General features: G+C 41.6%; 1 protein-coding gene across 4 annotated transcripts in view; it reads right to left on the bottom strand.

Moving 5' to 3' along the window:
- Positions 1-22,121, bottom strand: part of JARID2 (jumonji and AT-rich interaction domain containing 2) — a 226,433-nt gene that overhangs the window by 73,223 nt on the left and 131,089 nt on the right. The window lies entirely within an intron of this gene.

Raw genomic sequence — 22,121 nt, 5'->3', positions numbered from 1 at the left:
CTGCATCAGTAGCATCTGTTGCCTATTTCAACAACGTGCTGGCTTGGTTACTACTGCCAGCAAGTTTGCAGTAGTGGAAATTGAGATTCAATCATCATTTGTGCCTCCACACCTGTTTGTACCAGGAAGGAACTTTTGGAGGTCGACCTCATCCATGCAGGCACCAAGTGCAGGTAACCTGTGCAAAGCATGTGGTCACTCTAAGATATGACTCGTTCAAAATGATTTGCAAGATCACGTAATCCAAGACCTGTATTACTAGGTATTACGAGTTAAGATTCTTATTCCTGTCATCTGATTAGAAGAATCTGAGTTAATTTTCAGTAAATAAAACATTCCAGTATGGTTGAATGCAATGATTTTCAGAAGTTATTTTTGCTGAGCCCTTTTTTACCTTCTATGGTCTAAAAATTTAAAATTGGGCCTAAATTAATAACACAATTTTAAACCAGCCTTAAATTCTCAAATGAACAAATCAAAGTAAAATACTAAGCCCATCTCCATTCAGTCCTTGATTGTTGAGCCTAACAGGGCACATTTCCATAAATAACACTTCTCGCTCTAAAACTGTAGCCACAATGAATGGATGCACATTTTCCTTTGGGTTTTTTTGTTTGTGTTTGTTTTAAATGAGAAACAGTTGGTTTCTGAGAACCTCCTCTCCTGCAAACAATGGAAAGGTGGCTGGGAATGACATTTAATGAATGATAATTGAGCTAACTCATGTGCTTAATGACTAGTTCAAAGTACAGCTGGCAACTTAAACTTGTTTGCTAAGAACTGCTCTAATTTTTATTAATTCTGGAATCACCTATTTTTCCTGACTATGTTCACTGATCACAAGAAGGTATTCGCAGTCTCCAAACCCCCTCACTTCATGCAGTTTAGCAGAGATACTTATACCCACTAAGTGAAATAGCTGGCTGTCAAAACAACATGCAAGACAGCCTCAGGCAATGTGGGAGTTCTTAAAAGCTGCTGGACACTGTTTACCACCCCTACCACGTTAACTGTGGTGGAACCAGACAACTCTAGCCACCGTATGTGGGCCTCGTATATACTCCACCTCATATATACAAGCAGCCACAATGAGACAGGGACACAGACCTTGCCTACTAGACTGAGGACCATAATAGATGGTGTAGGAGAAGTAGTAGAAAACTAACACTGCATTCAGACTTCAGCTATGGATTCAGGCAGTTCAGGTGTTTCAGTGGTCTAGGTAACTTTGTGAGAGATGAGTCACACTGCACACTAAATGCCCTGGGTTTTTGTCCTGAAACATCCATGGTGTCCAGGGAATTTTGACACTACCCTGATGTAGCAGTAGGATTTCCCAGTGTGAACTTGAGTCCCTGCCATAGACCTCAGGATACATAGAAGCAAAGAGGAACAAAAAAAAACAAAAAACCAAAAGCGTAATTAGTCAAGCTTGCAGCCCTTCTCTAAGAGTATGGGTCTTCTCTCATCTTGCTGCTGCAACTGGTTTTAGTTAGATCTGATCCAGTAACAGTCCGTGCTTATTGTACACAATTTGCATCACTGCATCCCTGGACACAGGGGCACAAGCTTTCTTGTCCTGCTTAAACCAAAACAGGACCCTGAGTTACCAAGGCGCAACTCCAGCACAATACAATTATGAAACCATACATCTACCTTCAAGCATCTCAACAATGGGATGCTTCCAGCCCAGCCTCCAGCAGCTGGAGGAGGGTTGTTTTAGATTTAAGTACATTAGCTATCACCAACTACTCAAACACTTCCACCCACCCCATGTGCTGGTGGTTGTGGCAAGCACAGGAGGGTTTATCAGCTGCTGCCAAGGAGAAGGAGCAGTGGGAGCATGACCAAATGAGGATATAGGAGCTGAACAAAGCTCCCAAGAAGCTGTTTTCCTACAGTGAGCTGCCTTTGTCATCAGATCACACTATAGCAACTGTCCAACAGACTGTCCATAAATCCAGGTCCAAAGGCTTATTCCTCTAAGTGTAGGATCTGGACAGTCTATTTCAGCAAGACAATGGCTCTTTTAAATGCATTTTCTCCAGGGTTGTCCCACCTGAGATTGGACGAGAATTTTTTCTCCTCCATACAGGCATGTGGTGAGCTCTACATAGCAACAGATGGCAGAAGAGATCCTTCTGAAGACTGGGTACAGGTGGTGCCACCCTTTCTTTGTCATACAATAGTTCTTAAAAATTCCCATTTTGGAGTAGCTTCATTTCTAGTCTAAGAACATGTGCACAGGTATTTTAATCTTGATTACTATGGGTTGTAGTCCAGCTGTGTCTACACTGCAAGCACATTGCAGGTTGCATAAAGCCACCCAGGCTAAGCCTTCAAATTCATCAATCCACATGGGAATCTAACAACGCTGCAGACACCTCACTGCAGGTCCTACAAATGCTCCTCCCAAGGTCCTGGTTATTGCTGACACCCTTGCCACCATAGCCAACAGCATTCAACTGGGCCAGCTCAGATATGCTCACACAAACCATCCCCACTGAGAAGGGACAAGAAACTGGAATGCATCACAGGAGCCCATTTCGCAGAGGACTGTGTCCTGGATACATCTCTTTCCTTGCTGCTCTTTGGGCTAATAATGCTGCAGATATTGTTCACTAGAGACAGCTAATGATACTAGAAAGGACAAGTTGACTCTGTGGGACTAGGCTACAGCAGGACTCACTGCATTAGTGCAGATCAGAACTAACTGCCATTTGATGAGGACGTACTTCAGCAGTACTGTCAGCTTCCACAGCTCCAACTCCTCCTCACGCTCCCTCCTGTGCACAGCTTGTTTCTGCTTCTGCGCCATGCTCTGGAGCCATTCTTCTTTTGCATAATTTCTGATCTCTCTCTGCTATTTGGTTCTCTTCACTGGAGCACCCCACAAGCTCTTTACCAAGCACAGTTGAGCAGAGATACCTACAGAAGCACTCAGCAAATGGAGACTTGAGTTACCAGTTCCTGCATCCAGAAACGGGGACTCCCCGTCTTTTCTGGTAGCATGACCCAAGACTCCTACTTCTCAGCTTGAGCCAAAGCCACCACATCCCATACCAGCAAGTTTTATTGGAAGCACATCACCAAGGATTGACTTTAGGCTAGGCCTGCCATTTTATGCCATGCTGTTGCAGAGAAGAGCATCACCACATGCCAGAAAACTAAAATGCAAAACCATGGCAGCAGAAAAAAAAAAATTAAGGAACTCGTTCACATTTGCTTGTTTTTTAATAATCACTAGCAGATGTCTGAGCGAGTATTACATCCTGACAAACTTTTCAAGGAGAAAACTACAAAGAATTCCCCCCCCCCCATTAAACCCTGTCCCATGTGCGGAAGTAAACAACGTGAACTCCACACTAACACACACCTTCCACACTGGAAGGAAGATGTGATTTCCAGTTCACTTGCACGGTCTCCACCTACTGGCAAAGAACTGGCAATGTCCTAATGTCTGGGCTCGCTGCAGGTGGAAGAGAAAAGCAAAGCAATCCTAGTTTTCTGACATTCAGTAAAGCCAGCGTGGGGAAGCCTAGGGGTGCAAAATGGTCTCACCCTTTCACTTCACCTTCTCTGCAACACCATCCTTCTGTTTGTGATGGATTACATATAATAGGGACCTTGTTATCTACCACAGATATTTTTTTCAAAACCCTTTTTGGCCCTACAAAAAGGCCTTCCACCCTATGGAAGAGAGCCTACAGAACGTTAGAACCTGTCCATTTTTAGAGACTTGAGCATTTCCCCCCTATTTAATTACACAGAAGTCAAAGCTACTTTTAGCACAACACACCATGCAACTTCAATATTCTTCTAGTATCATTTTCAGCACTCTCAGACATCTGAGGGACATCTGCAAAACCTGTTTGCTTCCCAGTTCCCAACCAGGAGACATTAAACAAAACCAGCACGGTTCAGATGACAGAGCTTCCCACTTCCTTACTCACGTGACGCCCTCCAGCACTACCTGAAACCCTGGTTCCTGATAAATTCAGTGCTGTTCTTTGTTCCATATTCCTCTTCAAAACAGTTGCAGATTCAGACTGAATGGTGAATGATAGACTGACTGGTGAATGATATGCCAAATAACACCAAACATGATATGCCAAATAACACCAAACATATCAGCATCTCCCTCCCCAGTAATTTGACCAACTGCTAAAACTCAAGAGGATGCAACTGAAGGAAAATTCTCTTTTCACTTTGAGGAGATTTTCCCTGCAATTGTGCTTTTTTTTTAAAAAAAAAAAAAAGTTATTTTACAGATCATTTCATTCTTGTTTTCCAGTCTCGGAAAACCACGTGTTCCTCAACTCTTGCAATCTTTCACCTTTGCCCTAAAAGCAACTTGTACTAGCCAGAAAGCCAGAGATTACTTCTGGAAGAGATGTCAGAAGTAACAGTGTATGGATCATTTTAACCATCACCTGAATGGCTGAAAAACTTCCTGTTCAATTAAGTCCCCCATTAATCCCTGCCATTTGAATAAAATTTTCCATCTGCTGGCAGGAAGTGATAAAAGTCACACCGTCAGTAGTTTGTGGGCATTTTAACCTCTGGCAGAGGTTGCAGCTTGCAATTTAACCACACCTGAAACCAGATACCTGCACTTCCCATGGGGCCCAGCCTTTCGAAGGCTCCTCTATCATCTGGCTATTACCAGGGTCTCAACATTTCTCCTGTAAAACTACAATGTTTAGATGCACAGTGAGAAAAAAAAAATACTTTATTCTGATAAGTAGCAAAGCGATCGCTTTTGCATAAAGCACTTATCAATGACATTGACCACCTTGCCAAACACTCAAATGAGCTGTCGAGGGCCAAAAAATAAAATAAAAATCCATATATTCCATTATGTTAAACGTATATATAATTCTGAAGATAAAAGACAAACTTTAGCAGGTGCTATCTCCACTTTTTGGTCTCTTCTTTTTTCCTACATCATTGTAATTTTTTGCATTGTTTCTCTCGGAAGCAAACCACGACCCTCTCCAGGTTTCTTCCCCAGGAGTAAAACATCCCATTCTTGCAAGTCAATCAGGTGGATGCAGTCAATTGTCCCAGTAACTCTGTTCATGCCTTCTTTCAAGCCATGCCACATCCTGCTACCAGTCAAACTGGTCTGAAAAGGAAAGGGGCCAGAGGGGGCTGGCTGAACTGCCAGAGCATGCTGTCTTTCTCTTTGTCCTGAATGCCAGTTAAAGTAGTTGGGAACTAATGATATGGATGGAAACTACAGTAACAATTCCTGTGCCACCACAATCTATAGCCTTCCCCGCAGACTTTCTCTCCTTACCTACAGTAGTAAATATTCAATACTCTCTTGCTTCTTGCTGCATGAGTTGCACCCCACACACCGGCAGACACTGGTAAAAAGTTAAGGTGCGTATCAAACTCAGTTTGGTACTAGGTAATCCTAGTAAAAACACACACACACACAAACTGTGCGTACATACCACCGATTTGTTCGGGAAGAGACAAAAATACAGTACCTCTGAGAAGGCTTTGTTCACAGAAGAGTGAGATTTATCAATGCTTCATCTTCCCTAACATCCTCCTTGCTTTTACTCTTAGGATATGGTGGCATGTGTGCAGCACGATGCCTGATGTGATGGTACAACCCAGACAAACTAAGAGCTTGCTGATGGTGGAAGGAAAAAGTCACATTCCTTTCTAGTCCTGCATCCCGTTGTGGATTCAGACTAGTTAGGGACGGGAACATGCTGTCCAGGCAGGAGCAGGACAAAGGGAGTGGGATCATACCTTTCTGGAGCAGGAAACCACTGCATTGCCTCACCTGTATCTTTCCACCCTAAATGAGGAGGCTCTGATTTAAACTGACCTCAGCAAGGGCTGCTGCAGAAAAAAGGTACGGTATATGTTCTTCCCTTCATCTCCAGCCACGCATTCCTGCTTATGCCAGCACTAGAGCTCCTGAGACCCCATAATCAGCTGGCTGAGGAAGTCAATCTTGCTGAAAATTAATTTATAGGTTGATTTTTTTCCTTTGTCAGGTTGGGTTTCATAAGCACAGAAGTGCTGGTGTTGGCACAAAAGAGGTGGCAAGAACTCACGGGAGGGAAGAACAGGACTGCCTTTTCCAGTAGCAGCTTGCATTAAGATCACCCTAATCTGAGACACACATTAGTTACTGAATTGTAAAATTTTAACAGAAAATGTAGCTGGCAGCAATGACAATGTAGTCCCCTTTGATGTCAACCTTTTTGCAACAAGGGACCTAGTTTCCATCAAGACTTCACAGCAAGGAAGACAAATTTGGGTGGGGTGGGGGTTTTTTTTGTTTTGGTTTTTTTTTTTTTTTAACTTTATAACCTTGGGGTTTTTTCCTTTTTAAGTAATGGAAAGGTCTGATTTCCTGTACTTCTGCCCCCAGGAGCAGATCACCCACCACTCTCCCCTGTACCATCATAAGCAAAGCCCCAGCTTACAAGTGTTTAAAACAGGAGGGAGAGGATGGCTCCAGATGCTGTCTACACTGACAGCAACACTGCATGAAAGCTGAGCACTTGCTGTTCTAGGTGCCCCAACAGCTGAAGCGTCCTGCTTGGAGGTGGCCAGCACGCTGGCCTACGCTGGGCTCCTCTGGAAGTGTCCCTGAGGTGCAGCCGCCTTGCCACTGATCAGCTGTGTCCAGCCAGCACCTCATGCCAGCACACAAAGGAATGGCACCAAGAGCAGATCACCTGTAATTTCCAGGAATACACACTCGAAACAACCTTAGGGTTACATTCAGTAGATGTCTCCGTTAGTCTAAACACACTCTGATACTTCATTAATTTCATACTTAGAGAAAAGATCATCTACAGCCGTTTTAACCTGGCAGTAACCTGCTCTGTGACAGGCAGCGAGATGCCTTCCTCTTATCACATGGCATTACAAACTCAACCTGGCACTTAAGTGCTTCCTGCTGTGTATATACATGCCACACGTCAGCCTGCCCTACGCCTGACACCTAGTCTCAAATGTGAACTGCAACACCAAGCCCCAGCGCACACCTCGTTCCTCACTGCATCCTAGCGCTTTAATTTTATTTGCAACCTGATCCTCTGTAATAGATTGCACACCTAAGCTTAAACTTTGTCACAGATCTGTATTTTTCAGAGTCTCCTTGCAAGAGAGAGGTTCCTGCCCATTGCTACAGCTGGCTGTGCCCATCTCTCAAAACCCACTGGAGTGAAAACTGCCTCTGCCACAGCCCATCAGTAGCATCCACTCAGCCATATCACCTGTGGCTCTGGGGGACGGGAGGCCCCTCAGCAAGGAAACCCCACCTCACTAAGCACAGCCTTGTAAATCTGTCCAAAAAGGTCCAAAAACCCTGTGGTGCTTCATGATGCTGCCTCTCCTCCTCAATAGCACTGAGCCAACGTTCGGTCACTGAATTACTGGGAGTCCTCAGGCAACTCACTTTACTTTTCTGTCCCTTTCCCAGGCTGAAATTAGATGTTGACTAAAGGAGAGCAGGCAGAATGATGAAAATCCTGTGAAAAACAGTGTGTGCATGCACTCGTGCCTGTTTAAATCGGACGAGGACTTGAGGCCGGTTTGCCACATGGCCGTGCAATAGGTCGTGGCAGAATGCTCCCACATAGGAGCGGCAAGAAATTGGCAATTACTTCAGCTGGGACCGCCAGTGAACATTTGATGAACTCTCGGCACCAGTTCATTTAGCTCTCAACAGCCGTGCATCTGAAAAGCAATCGGTGAAAACGCCATGCGAAACCCCGCCGAAGAACGAAAGAAGTGAAATTGGAAAGAGCACTTGAGCAATAACACAGAAAGGAGGCAATAAGGCCAGGAGCAATAAAGAAAGTAAAACACTGCGAGGGAGTGCAAAGAGACATTGGTATGTTCAGGAAAGTAGAAGTTACCTGAAAATAAAATGGAAATCCCGCAAGGACCAGACAACTGAGGAGAGAATGGCAATGCAGCCAACAGCATGCCTGATTAGAAAACTGCAGAAATCTGACAAAATATTCAATTCTTTTCATACCTAGCCAACCGCTGAGCCACAGGTAAACAAATACATGGAGGATTTCATAAAACCCCCAAGTATTTTCTCTATTTTAAATTATATTAATTATGGGTTCAGTAGCTAGGGATACTGTTCAAAATAACAAACAAATGCAACCACAATGGGTCGTGTAAGTGACTGCCCTTAGCACTAAAGGAAATCTTAATAGCTTGAAGGTGAGAATTAAGTCAACAAAGTCAACAAATAAAATAAATGCATCTTTTATCACACCATTACCAAGGGAAGAAAATGCCAAAAGGCAGAACTAGAGATGCTTCTCCTGAGGCCTTGCCAGCAACAAAAGGTTGCCCCAATTTAATTAAATAAGTTTTGTTAAATCAGTTCAATTCCACATGGACTGTTATGGGTTAAGAGTAGGTTAAAGCAGTGCCTTGTTGACAGATAAATCAAAAAGACAGCCTGTCCATACAGACTCTTGTGCCAGTTTAACTTCATTAGTTTAAAAGCTACATCTTAAGTTAATTTAGCATAAGCCACCTAGAAATCTCAGCAAAGCACCACCACTAAGACTTGAATGATTTTGGATCGGTAAATCCAAAATCACTTCTAAAGCTATCCCAGATTCCAGCCCACCTGCTCCACGACCTGCTGTCTTCTGTGATGGTTTTCTACTGCAGACAGAGGCAGATTCTGTCTTTGGAAGAAATATAAGCTATGATTCCATCTCTAAATATTCAGATTCTATACTTTGGAAAAGGTACCAACTCCAAGTTCACATTTTGATCTATGTCGGCAATACCAAAAACACACCGGATGGAGACATCCCTGGTCTCATACGGGGTTCAAAATCTAGGTATGAATTTTGCCAAACGTGCTAATCATATTTTTATGTGTTCACCAAGGCTCTCCCTACCCATGGGGCATTCCTCGCAGCCAGGCAGCTTTAAAAATGTTCCAGCTCTTCTGTGCATCACTGTTACATAAATCTGCAAGATCAGAAGCTACACTAGAAATAACTGGGTCACTAACAATATCCCTCTTCACAGCCATTGCGTGACCTTATCCAGCCCGACACAACTGATCTGGTTCACAAAGCTTTAAGCTGAATAAAATTAAACTAATAGGTAAGTTTTACTTTATTCAATGTTTATACGTGCAAATACACGTACACACATGCACATATACGTATGTATGTTATCTGCAATAAAAAGGATGGGAGACAGATCAGAAATATGAATGGTCGATTTTTAGATTACTGTAATAAGCTTTGCAGAAGGTATTTCATAATTTAATGATAATAATAAGCCATCATAATTAACTGCATTTTACATACTTCTCCCCTTCCTTGAGGGGAAAGAAAAGCTTTAAAAACAATCAAAACTCAACACTCTTCCAGACTCAGTAATGAACCCATCCTACCAAAATCCGTGAACCAGACACTGTAATACTTGCAAAACATGCCTCTGAGGGAACTGAGAGTTTAAGCTTGTTTCCAGCTCTAGCCCTTGAAAGGTTTTCTAAAGCTGAGTGAAACCAATGGAGTGCCATCACCCTCAAAGTGCAGATGCAAAGCAAAGCAGCTGTTGTCCCTCACATCTTCACCCAGCATTAGGACTGTCAAATTCAAGACTACTCAGTTTCACCCAGCAGTTCCTTTAGAAGGGTTTAGCAGCTAATTATTACATTATTACAATCATTTCATGGAAGAAAAGAGGTTTCAAAGCAAAAACCAGCAGGGGCTAAAGGGGGAGGGGGGGCAGGGGGAGGGAGGAACGGGACAGGGAAGAAAGGAAAGATAGTGAGCTATGTCTTCCACAAGCCAAGAGAAGCGGAGAAGGAGATTTGTGCAGTCAATCCCCATCACAGTGGCCATGAGGTTCCCTGGGTCGTAAGGGACAAGCAACAAGTGAGGACAGCTCTTACTCTACAATGCCCTCTCAGAAGATAGGATGTAACTCATTACAAGTATTTCTTGGCAATGTTTTGATGCTCTCCATTTAATTCAGTGAAGGAAAATCATGCACAAGGCACGGTCTTTGGATCAGCTATAGCTGACCCAGAACATCGATCTCCCTGATCTAGACAGCTGCGATGGAAAGTAAGACGTGTCAAAAGGTAGGGTTCATCATTATATAAATGAATCGATTGAACACTACTATAAAACAAAGTGATACTCTCCCCTTCCAACTTTTCATGCCTCTAGACAAGAAATACAAAGAAAAACTACTGCATCTTAATTTATAGAACCTCAGAAACAACCGGGGGGCAGGGAGGAGTCAATATCAGTCTACAAATACTGTGCAAGCAGCAGTATAAATACGAAAATTGAATTAATCAGCTAACACAGTAGGGAACAGCAGCCTCAGGAAAAATAAGCTTCCCTGTGCTAAGAACACCTCGATGCAGAAGCTATGATACTGAAGTGGATCTGCCCATGAAGCAGAAGACATTCATGACCTGGGGAAACAAGAGTTGTTTCTGTGTTGGGCAGTGGGATGCAGTAGAGCACAGGGAGAAACAGCAAGGGTCTACAGTATGTGAAATGCTATTCCAGAGCAGTGCGGATGGACTATAACTGTTATCAACAGGAACTTGAGATGGCTACAGTAATCAGCTATCCAAAAGAAATAGCTATGGCTTTTAATACCATTTCCAAGTAAAGACCAGCTATTCCCTTATTTCCCCTATGAAATATAAACCTGCAAGAAAAAATAAAGCTCTTGCAGGGGGTTGGGGGAGCCGTGGACACACACATGACCAAAACCCTTCAGAAACTGCAACTTTCACATCGGGAACTCCAACGATTCTGCCTAACACATGGCATGGGAGGGCTCTGCAATGCCACCAGTCAGGGGCTGATTGCTGCAGATGTCAGTAAGCAGTTTGTTTTCATCAATAACACAATATGCCTGTAGCATCACCAGTTTTACTATGTTCGTTGTTTACCAGAAAACACAACTGTCTTATCTTTTATTAGCTGGCATTTCTCAAGGTTGCCTGCCTTTATTTTTTTCTCCCTAGTATAAATGAGCACATGTACAAATAATACAGGCTACAGAGAAAATGAAGCTCACACTGTAGGATGTTCATTGTGTGAGGCTGGAAAATTTAAAGCAATGATAAATGCATTAAGTTACGTTTCATGTACCATTAAGTAATGCCAAATTCTATCCTTAAAATACCCGACTTGATAATGCAGCCCTCTAACAGAGGGGCAATCCCCCAGCAGACACGGCGAAGCACCACACTGCATTATATAATAACATTTTCCAGAGGAATGAGCAGAGAGCTTTATGCGATGCACGGAGAGCATACAAGCTGTCACTGTGCACTCAGCAGCTTCTTCTACATGGACTGTGTAGCAGAATCAAGTAACTTGTGGGTGCATTAAAGGAAGAATAAATGACATTCAAGAAACATCCATGTTTTGAAATGCAGGTAGTTCCTAGCATCACTGCATCACCTAATTAAAATTCACATGAACTCAAAGCGACACCCATTGAGGGGCAAACGGCTCTCACGTATGCACCTCAGCTGTTACCTATTGAGCTGATAGAGAGCAGCTCTGCACTGCGACACCCCCTTTCTGCACCAGCTAAATGCTACTGATTTGTGCTGGCATACATATAGGGGGGGCAGGGAAGAGAAACACAAAAAGCCATCTCATCTCATCCCACTGAAGAACTCCCAAGGGCTTGTCAGCTGATGAGGTGGTGCTGCTGGCATTGAGTATTGCCAGTGCTCAGACCTTCTTGCGCCCTGTTTCATCCACCTCAGCTATGTAGCTGAAAATCTTGATAAATCCTCCCTCTGATATTCAATCTGGAGAATAACTACTGCAACACAATGCTTTGGAGCTTTTCATTTCTACACTCATTAAAATAATTAAGGAACTGAGACTGACATTAGTTTTTTTGTGGGGTTTTCCACGTCCTTGTTAAAAGGTTCTGTGGCCGACATGACTCAGAAATTTACAGCTCATTATACAGAACCACCTAAATTAGTATTCTGTTCATGGGCTTAATAGGTATTTAAGCAATGTAAGAGACCGGTTTTGTTTTGTTCTTTTTTAATTGATAGAATAAACTGTATTCAAATGCTCAGAAAGTCTCTCTTGTCTGTGAAGCAGAGAGAGCCGAATGAGCCAAGCACAAACAGTCCTAGGACCCTTTGTTGCCAATAAGGCAAATGAGACCAGTGGGTTCCCTCCTCCATCTCCAAGCCCTTCGTAATTAAAGATAGCAGCTCACCTAATGTTCAGGAAACACCGTAAACATTTGTTTTCATTAAGGCTTATATTGGGAAACCACGCAGATTCTGTTGAATAAAACCTAGCAGAAAAACACTTCAGTAGAAAGGGTTGGGACAGTCCAAAGAAACAGCAGAGTAAGGAACAAACAAGGAAGAAAACAAAGCAGAAATGTCAACAACTAATTCACACATCCTGGACTGCCTAATGACCACTAAAGAAGTACAGAGAGGAACACAAACAGAAAATGGATTTCTGTTTTAAGGACTAAAGGGCTTGGTGCTTTTCATGTAAAAATTACAGCAAACCCTCAGAAGAGGTTACCTCAGAAGAGCAAAACATTCATCATACTACGTTAAAAACAAGAACCTGAGTGAAAAAAGCAAGAGAGACTCTGCTACCCTTATTAATTATGGGGGGGGTGGGGGTGGGGGGTGGGGGGAACGAGGAATCCAGGAAAGCAGGAGAAGGCTTTTTTCTTCCTACATTTCATTTGGGACCATGAATAACACCGCCCTCCATCTTCAACAAATGCCCTTGAAGTCCTGCCTTCTTGATGTCTAAAGTAAACCCTGTAATATTGAAGGGGTACATGGGGAAGCAGATCTCTGCATAGACACTACCCTTGCACTACCACTTACTGGTAGAAAAATTAATTTTTCTTCTGGAGCATGTTGATAGAGAGATTCCCATAATTTCCAACCCCAAAAAAGGTGCCTGACAGGGTGTTCTATTTTGTAATAGAAAAAAAGGATTCCTGAAGGTGTACATGTCCTCCAGCCTCCACCCAAATAAATTTTTTGTCAGTTTGCTTTTTAAGTTGGGAACATCAAGTTCTAAAAGACATGTCCCTGGGCAGTGAGAAGTCTTGGAAAAAAAGCACACCCAGAGGACAGGAGAGATCAGAACAAGCGGATACTATCAGCATCTGGAAATCTGCCCAGATACTGAAAAATTGTCATCTATCCTCTTGTCAAACCCTACTTCAGCCCTAAGAGCCTTTAAAAATTGTTATATGAAGATATGGTATATTAAGATTAAATTCACACTTCCTTTTAAAAGACAGAGTAACAAGAACTTCTAACAAATTCCCTTTTAACTTGCCTTTCCATGTTAAAAATTAGAAATAATGATGTGACAGATCTGTATTTCTAACAACATCAGAGCTCTGTCTCAGGAAAAGGGTCTTAATCTCCAAGAGCTGAGAAGAAACAAGAAACAGCAACAGGCCCAGACCCCGCCTTTCCTGCCCAGCCCAGCCCAGCAACTTCATTCCTCCATGGTAAGTGGACCAAGCATTTCGGCAGTGACCTGTCAGTGTTTTGTAGGAACTGGGAAATTAGCATACAGCTGCATCCCCAGGCTGGCAGAGGGCTTTGAACAGCACGTAAAAACCCAGTAGACAAGCAAATCAATCTGAAGCCTTGAACTGAAGGCAGCACGTAACACCAAAGAATGATACACACACACCCCCCAGACAGCTAAAGCAGTTAAATTTCCTGAAACTGGACTGTTTCAGAGTAGGGGATGGGGAACCAGCACTCAAGAAAATGCCACTAAGAAACTTAAAATAATGACCATAATTTGGAGTAAAGTTCCATATTGGTAAGTTTCTATGACTGAAATAAAAGGAACGTAATGTGGTTTAAGTAACATGGGGTACTTTTATCATCTGAGCTATTTTCATTGAATTACCCTTTAACACCAAATAAAAATGTAAAGGAGAGATCATTCCAATTTTACTATGAGTAGCATATGCTTTTTGCACTCCCGTTGAATTAGTAACTCTGCATATAAGCTATAGCTTCAGAGGAAATGATGCCATGTAGGACCTTCCATACCAACACATACTTGGCACAAAAGGCTTTGAACAAACAATCTTGTGGGTGAAGAGGACGTCTTTCTCTGCCACTAAAATAGCCAAGTACCCAACAAGTATGAGACCCAGACTGGCAGCCATCCGTGCAATAAACAATGTCTCAGAGTTCACACTGACCTACAGAGGCAGCAAGCCGACATGAGCCAGGTAAGAGCCTGGGGAAATACATGGCAGAGAGTACATAGCATCATCTTCTGATCGCTCATTCTGTGGTGTGAAACTCCAGCATACCTAGAGTAACACAACTGAAAGGAAAATAAACAAGACTCTCTGCTGAAGAATCTGGAAAAACAGAAGGATATTAAGCAGGGCTACTCCAAGTGCAGTCAAAACCAGGGGTACTTAATTTTCAGCATTCTTCAGCCTGCAGACATCTTAGGAAAATGTCTGACCCACTGCAATCAATGATGAATAAGCACTGCCTTTCAGCAGATCCAGGAGTTAACTCTTGTTATTTAAAAATGGATTTGAATGCAGTTGTGCTGATAAAGCACTCTCAAAATCCTCCTTCAGGGATGTAATTTCTTTTTTGTTTATTTATGAATATCTATGTTAATTTAATATCAGAACAAGGAAGTGGAGCATAAATACATAAATCCAAAACTAGACACATATATATAAATAAAACATATAAATAATAATTTATTTTTACTTTACCCTTCAAAACAATAAATAAATATTACTCCGATCTTAAATCCCTCAAAACTCTGCCAATTAATTTTGACGATGGAGGAGAGATACAGCGATTAAGTGATGTGCAAGGCCACAGAGTATGGCAAGAATTTAAAAATGCATGCCTCCTACCCGTCACCTACATTACCAGGCTACTAGGAGATTCTCTGGTTTTATTACACGAAGAGGAACAAATGTTTGAATTCGTGTTCTAGTAGGGTCCTGCGACTGTAAGCTTCAAGGAAGAAAAAACCTTTTTTTCCATGTGTTCTTCTTCTGAATTACTCCAGTTAATTCTCCTGATAAGAATTGTGTGGCCTTTACTCAAATGCTATCTGCCCTGTTTTTCCATTTCTCATCTGATTTACCTTTAAAGTTTATTTTGCAGTCCATCTGGAAACTGGAAGCAATTAAACACTTTTAAACTGGTACAGCATGTAGCACATGCATCAACAGTAAATTTGACAATGAGATTTCTACATAATAGAAATAAAATAAAACTGATAAAAACCAAACCTTGATTGCATGGTAACATTTGCCTATGTATGACATACAACCTGATTTTCAGGTAATGAGAAGGTTTCATAGGCCTAGACACATAAAAGCAAGGTTCTCGGAAATTATGCCACACCTCGTTTGTATTCTTGTTCTCTTACAAATCAACCAGGTGGGATGAACTACATTTCAAGAAAAATCAATAGTGGTCAATTTTTCTACCCTAAGACAAACAGAAGTCTAAGCACAATGAGATACCGCAATTAGGAGGCCAGCTTGTTTTCAGGTTTCTGAACTAAGAGTCAGGGTGGTTGAAAGATTTCTCAATCCCTGATAAGAAAACGTCATGATTTTCAATGTGCAGGTGTAAAGAAGACACTAAAAATAGAAGTAATCAAGAAAGTCCCAGCTGCTCACTTTCACAGCAAACTAGACGTATGCAAAAGAAAAACATGAGACTCCCTTCTAAAAAAAGAGTTGATTAAAATTTTAGAGTAATTTATTTTTAAATACACATTTTGCTTGACAACTTGCAGAACAAATTGTCACAGGGCCAGGAATAATCTAAGGCATAATAAAAGAGCACAGAAGACAAAAAGCAAAGGGTTTCTGAGTCTCTCCCTCACCTCACCAGGAAAAAGGAATGACCAAAAGAGGCAAGGTGTTGGCTTACTTAAATCCGACAGCAATGTTACCGCAGAGGGCTGAGCTGATCGGGGCTGCTTGCCACGACCCAGAGAGATTTGATGCGCCTCCTCTTTGTCTTTCTCCCCACAGCCACCTCTGCTGCGCCCACTGAGGTGCCCAGGGGATCTGTCCCTGAGACCAGTCCCACTAACCTAGCAGAAAACCATCTGCTTTCGCTTTTGCTAGGTGGCAAACAGAGCCAAAGCCAGCACAAATGGGGTCAGGGGAAGCATGCTTCTCCTTACCATCTATCCCCTGGCTGCAAAGCGGGCCATTAGGCTGTAATTTCAACCCAACACTCTCAGCAGGAGGCAAAGTGATTTGCATTATCTGACCAACAGCCCAAGGTAGGGTATTTATGCAGTTGTAAAACAGAGGGACTTCTCAGTAGGCTCCTGAGTGTGGAAAGCCACAGATGACAGTGCTCAGCAGGCCAAAGGAAAACAGTGCAACATTGCAATTCATAATCGCCTAGGGCAAGATGTCCCTAAAGAAAGAAGGAAAACCTCTGAAGATGCAGCTACTGTAAGAAACAAGCGTTCATCAAAACAGCAGTGTAGCTACACGAGCTCTCTCAGCCAGGTATTTCTGGTAGAACTTCTTCGCTGGAGAGCACATTTCAAATCTCTAAGCCATTCAACAAACCACTGACACCAACAGAAACAATGCTTCCCCAAGACAAGGGGCAATAGCACATGCACAAAGGAAAATATCCTGTCTGTTGCAGAATAGCCAACTACCCAAACGTCCATGTTTCTCTGTTAAAGCTGGAATATAATGAACTGTATAAAGAGCTATCAAAGTTGTGATGAGGTGCAAAGAAAAGTCTCTCAGACTTAAAAGGCTAACGATGTGTTGTCTCAAGTTTTCATTTCCTCATCAGAGAAATTTTAACTTGCACCAGAATATGTTTATATTGAATTCCAAAAGCTGCCATTTAAAATAAATAAATTCTAAAAGCTATCCTAGACACTCAGTATACATACACACACACACGTTACCAGTTAATTAATTTTGCAGAATTATGACTCCAATGAACAGAAAGATCAAATCAGATAGTAGCTCCAGGAGCGACTCTTTTAACTAGGGATCTCCTCACTCTCTACTCATACCCCAAATTTTTCATTCATATAAAGGAATATCTACAAGATTTAATGAAAGTGAAAGTGTTACAGGCAAATGACATGTTGTAACAGAAGAGATATTAGAAACGAGGTCTGTACAAAATCTACTTACTTTATTGAAAAGATAAATAACAGCTGCAAAAGCTCCAGAAAAGGAGGAGGGCAAGGCAGGAGAAGAGGAAAAGTGGACAGTCATCTCCATAGTAACTACCATTAGGAAACTCAGGGGATAGCTTGTCTGAAAGCTGAAAGAATGACGCTACCAGCGGAAATAGGCTGTAATACAACTGGGGAAAAAAAAAAAAAAAACAACCAACAAACCAAAACTTGCAAATAATTTGCCACATGGTCAATGATCCCTTAAGCTTTAGTTTATTTAGAGCCAAGAACAAATACCAAGAGCGAAAAGCAAAGAAGAAAAACATAAAATCAAAACATAATGATGACATGGCCATTACTGTACAAATTATTTAACAATAAACATACCATTAAAATAGTAAAAATACAAATGTCCAGGTTAAAAAAAAATATTAGCTTCCCTCAGGAAATCCTGTGCAACTAGATGCATCAATGGAAGAAAATAAAGGAAAAGACACTATACCAGCATAAGCTAGGCCAAATATATAACTGCCTGTGATTTCCCATCAACCGGAATCTGAAAAGATTCCAGAGAAGATATATACAGTTTAAAAAAAAAAATCTATGCTTTTTAAACTCAGTTCAGAGCTAGAAAACTATTAAAGTTCCAAGCTTCAATGACGGTGATGAGGACTGCCCTACTTCTGAGCAGTGCTCACACCACCCCACACCTCTTTCATCCATCTGGGAGTCTTGAGACCCACTCCCTACTTGGAATAACATCTGCTTTGATCTGACCCATAACAACACTGACACCCACACTGCGGTCAGTGTTGGTGAATCAGCAGTAGCCCGCGCTCATGCTGCCATTTGCAACGAACACATCAAGAACATATTCCTTCCACTCACACGTTGTCCAGATCGGCCACAGGAACAAATAGAGAATAAGATTTCCTATAGTTTAGCCTATGCCAAACCAGCATACAGTGTAAACACAATCTTCAAATACTTATAAAGATACAAAAAAAACCCCAAATAAACTTAAAACTCAATGTTAGGATACATTTCCACTTGAAAATATTGGAGCAGTGCTCTGTTTGGTTTTTTAACATCATTATCTTTGCAGAGCACATAGAACAACATTATTCCAGCCCAGGCTGGCTTTTAATTCAGCACACATACGAAACACTTGGGTCAGAATTATAGCAGAAGAGATGTTGTATGCAAACAGCCCTGGGCAAATCTCTAAATGCCCATATAAAAGAAACTAGATGCTTCCATCACCAGTTTGCTTAAATATTAGTTAAAACACAGAGTAGGTCTTCCCGTGCTTAGCAGCAATATCTTCACAGATCTTGTTAGGAGACTAGAGAAGCTGTAGTAACGCAGCATACTAAATCATGTCCAGCCTACCACAACAGAACAAAAAATTTCTTCCGGTAAATCAACCTTACATTCCAAATGTTAAACTGAATTAAAAGATTAGGAGCCCACTGTTACTACAAAGTAGAAAGTATCAAGGATCTTCAGGCTCTACTTTTCTGCACATAGCCTTTGTTTCCTCATCCTTCAAAAGACCAGCCTTACTTCATAAAACTGTTACTAAATTTAATCTCAGCAAATTACTTACTGCCAAATATTACAGCATTTTACATCTTTATTTAAGGAACAGGTTTCTGCTTTTCCATTCTTGGCCTTTTATTCTTGCTAGAAATATTTTTATCTGTTGACATCTTTTTAAGCTCAAAATTTAATTTTATGCAAGAAACTGGATCTGTTTCATTTAATTCTGAAACCTTACCCATACTTCATGGTGCTGAATGATTTCCTCATTAAGTAATCTCTTCTTCTCCAAAAGAATAAAACCACTACAAATGCTAGGATACCTAATATCTAAGAATCAAAATTTTAGAATAGGATCCCGTGTTTTTAAAAGAACGTAACAGAAAAAAATCATAGCATTGCCCTGATCTTCAAAATACAATTGTATGCCTTTTTTTTCTTCCTGTCTTTGATTTTAAATTCATTTTGGGTGAATTATGAATGAAGGAATAAGTAGAAAGACACTAAATTGTAATACATGTAAATGTTTGGGGTGGGGTTCCCCCCCACCTTCATGCTGCAGGATGATGGAAACTGATTCATGGAGTGTGCAGACAAAGCTGTAGGATACCTCATGGGCCTCAATATTTCTTTGGTGAGGATGTAACGTTTTACCTACGAGGGTAACATGACCTAGAGCAAAAAAACATACATATTTCATGTTATCCATGTTTCCGATATTCAGGATGAGGCGGCTTGGCTTTGGAACAGCAGCAACCACCAGAAACAGCTAAGGGCACAGCAATGAGTCCCTCTGTGTTGGTGTGACAAAATCCCTGGGAATATCCCACCACATATAACATTTCTTCTGAAGTTGCATGAGGCTTTGGGAAGAAAAGACAGTTGCTGGCTGCCCAGATACACAATCCTCGACTGAAAATGGTTTTAACACCAACCTTTCTTTTTAAAATGCCACCTAAGTAGGTTGTCCAGAAACGCCTTACTCTCTGGGCAGGAAAGTAATAGAGGATAATTTTCAGAGAGGAACAAAGTCAGAAAGGTTCTAAAAAGGATCAGCTTGGACAGGTGGCTCCTCTCCCCCAGGTCTCAGCGGCCCAGCCTGGGCCCTGGGTTCAGCCATCAGTCAGTAGCTGAGCTGTAATGTCAAGGTACTAGAAGGCCAAGCAACATGGAAAATGACAGAAGAAGTCAAACACAGCGAACAGTTACGTTAACCCAAACATGAGACTAGAGTTTTATATAGACAGTGGCTTATGAGCCTTAAAAAAAAAACCCTTTCACAGCAACGCACAAATTTACTTGGAAAAAATGTCTTTCAGTACAGAATCAGTTATTTCCTACATCAGTTCAGAGCAACCTCTCCCTGGTATTTAAGCAGTCAACACCTGGCCTGCCATACACAGGGGTGAGACATACAAATAAAGTGAATGACAGTAGGGGTGGGTTATCAAGCAGCTGAAAGAGTGTTTGCCATACAGAGAAACACAGAAACAACTGGACCTGTCCTGCCTGGCTTTGGAAAATCCTCTTGTTCCTTAGGGGATGAGCCCAAGCTCAAGGTCATTAAGACCTCCTCCTACAACTCTAACTGCTCAGGAGAAGGCGGCAGGTGAGGAAAAGCAAGTTTGAATCGGACATTGCTTAACACTTCTCAGCTGCTATAAATCATACCTTCATAATTATTAAATCACTAGTTGGACAAGTTGTTTACATAGCTGTCTACCCACAAAGTTAAAGTGTTCCCAGATTCTTGTACCTTGTTATATCTTTGCCTGTCGGATAGAAGAATCCATGTCAACAACTTCTGTTTGTTCCTTATGAAAATACTGAAGGAACATTAATCACCTGATTTTTTCCTTTTCAAACTACATAGAATGATCTCCTTGACTTGCATTATAAAGCAGATAATCTGTTTTATTTACTATTCCTGGGCAAATCCACTCCAATGAACTATTATTGTTTTGTTTATAAGGCCTGTTATTTAAATATAAATGTGCTGCACTAAAAATATATTCCACTCATACCAGAATTTCCAGAGGGGGTAAAAGAAAAAAATTATTATACATAAATCTTACTGCCATTTTGGTTTTATTGTGGATCAGTGTAGTTCTTCATAAGCAAATAACTAGTGCAGATTTGCATAGCCTACTGAAATTAGAAAAAAATAACAGAGGCACCTGGTTGATAGGTGGGATTACATTACGTGGTAGCAGGCAACAGCTGAACACAAATACATCATATACTGTTTCAATTAGTGAAAAGACTATTCACTAAAAAGGTCCTGGAAAAACACTTTGATATTATGAGCAGTCTCCTGCTTTCATACCGGAGTCATAATACACTGCTTTCTCCATCACCTACAATACCGAGTAGAAATCCCTCACAAACTTACATATGTGGGAATGGGATTGACCTTGTTTTACATCTCACATGGAAGGTGCTAAGTCTAGTACTGAAGACACTGTTCATTATTAACTATAAAAACAATCTGACAAAAAAAAAAGAGAAAGAAAAAACAAACCAACCCTGAGCCCCCTCAATCTTTTGACAGCTCTGCTGCAAGAAAGTCTTTCGCAGCTCAAGTTGAAAAGGATATATCACTAAAAGAAACCACTTAAATTAGCAGCTTGCCTAATACACAGAAGCTTGCCTACCCTTGACTGGCTTTTTTTGTGCTGAGGGTGCAATACGGCTTTGCCAGTCTAGCAGCTGTGCAGCCACTAGCCAAAGGAGACCAGTGTACTTGCCTTCCCACCTTTTCATTTGACAAACCTTGACACTCATCTTGCCCCACAGTGAGCCAGCTCGGGGAGTTAAATTGGCATCTAAAAATGAAAATTAAAAAAAAAAGGCAAACAGGAAAATGGAGCAGACAGCAGGGAGCTAGCACGAGGCAAAGGGCAGCACATCCCACACATTGGCTTTGCTGTAGCACACAACCGCACTTCTGATTGTCACATGCTCAAGACCATTAGCAAAAAGCTGCTGTATTAATTAAAGGCCTCAGAAGATTTCTAATAAGCAATTTCTGGCCAATCTAGCTGTGGCAGCTTAAAACACTACTGCTCCCCAGTGGGTTGTCCCTTTCTCCTGCTGCCAGCAACCTTCCCTGTAGCAGAAGTGGACAGAGTGTCTTCTGGGAGCTGCGCATGCCAGCTCTGCCACTCCTGCAAGGAGGGGCAAGGGGTGGGTGGGGGAAGTTTCTTCTACCTTAGTTTTCTTCTAAACTAAACAAACCTCTTTGTCCCCCTTAATGGAGAAAATATTCTAACATTAAGTTAAAAAAACCCAAACTTAAAATTTAATCACTATTAAAATCAGTCAACCTCCTCCCACTGCTCACAGCCTTCTATTAACAGAACTTTACAATAA

The sequence above is a fragment of the Phalacrocorax aristotelis genome, chromosome 2, assembly GCF_949628215.1.
Source record: "Phalacrocorax aristotelis chromosome 2, bGulAri2.1, whole genome shotgun sequence".
NCBI classification, from domain to species: Eukaryota; Metazoa; Chordata; class Aves; order Suliformes; family Phalacrocoracidae; genus Phalacrocorax; species Phalacrocorax aristotelis.
The sequence above is the reverse complement of the archived record's forward strand: the minus strand, read 5'-3'. Positions and strand labels throughout refer to the sequence as shown.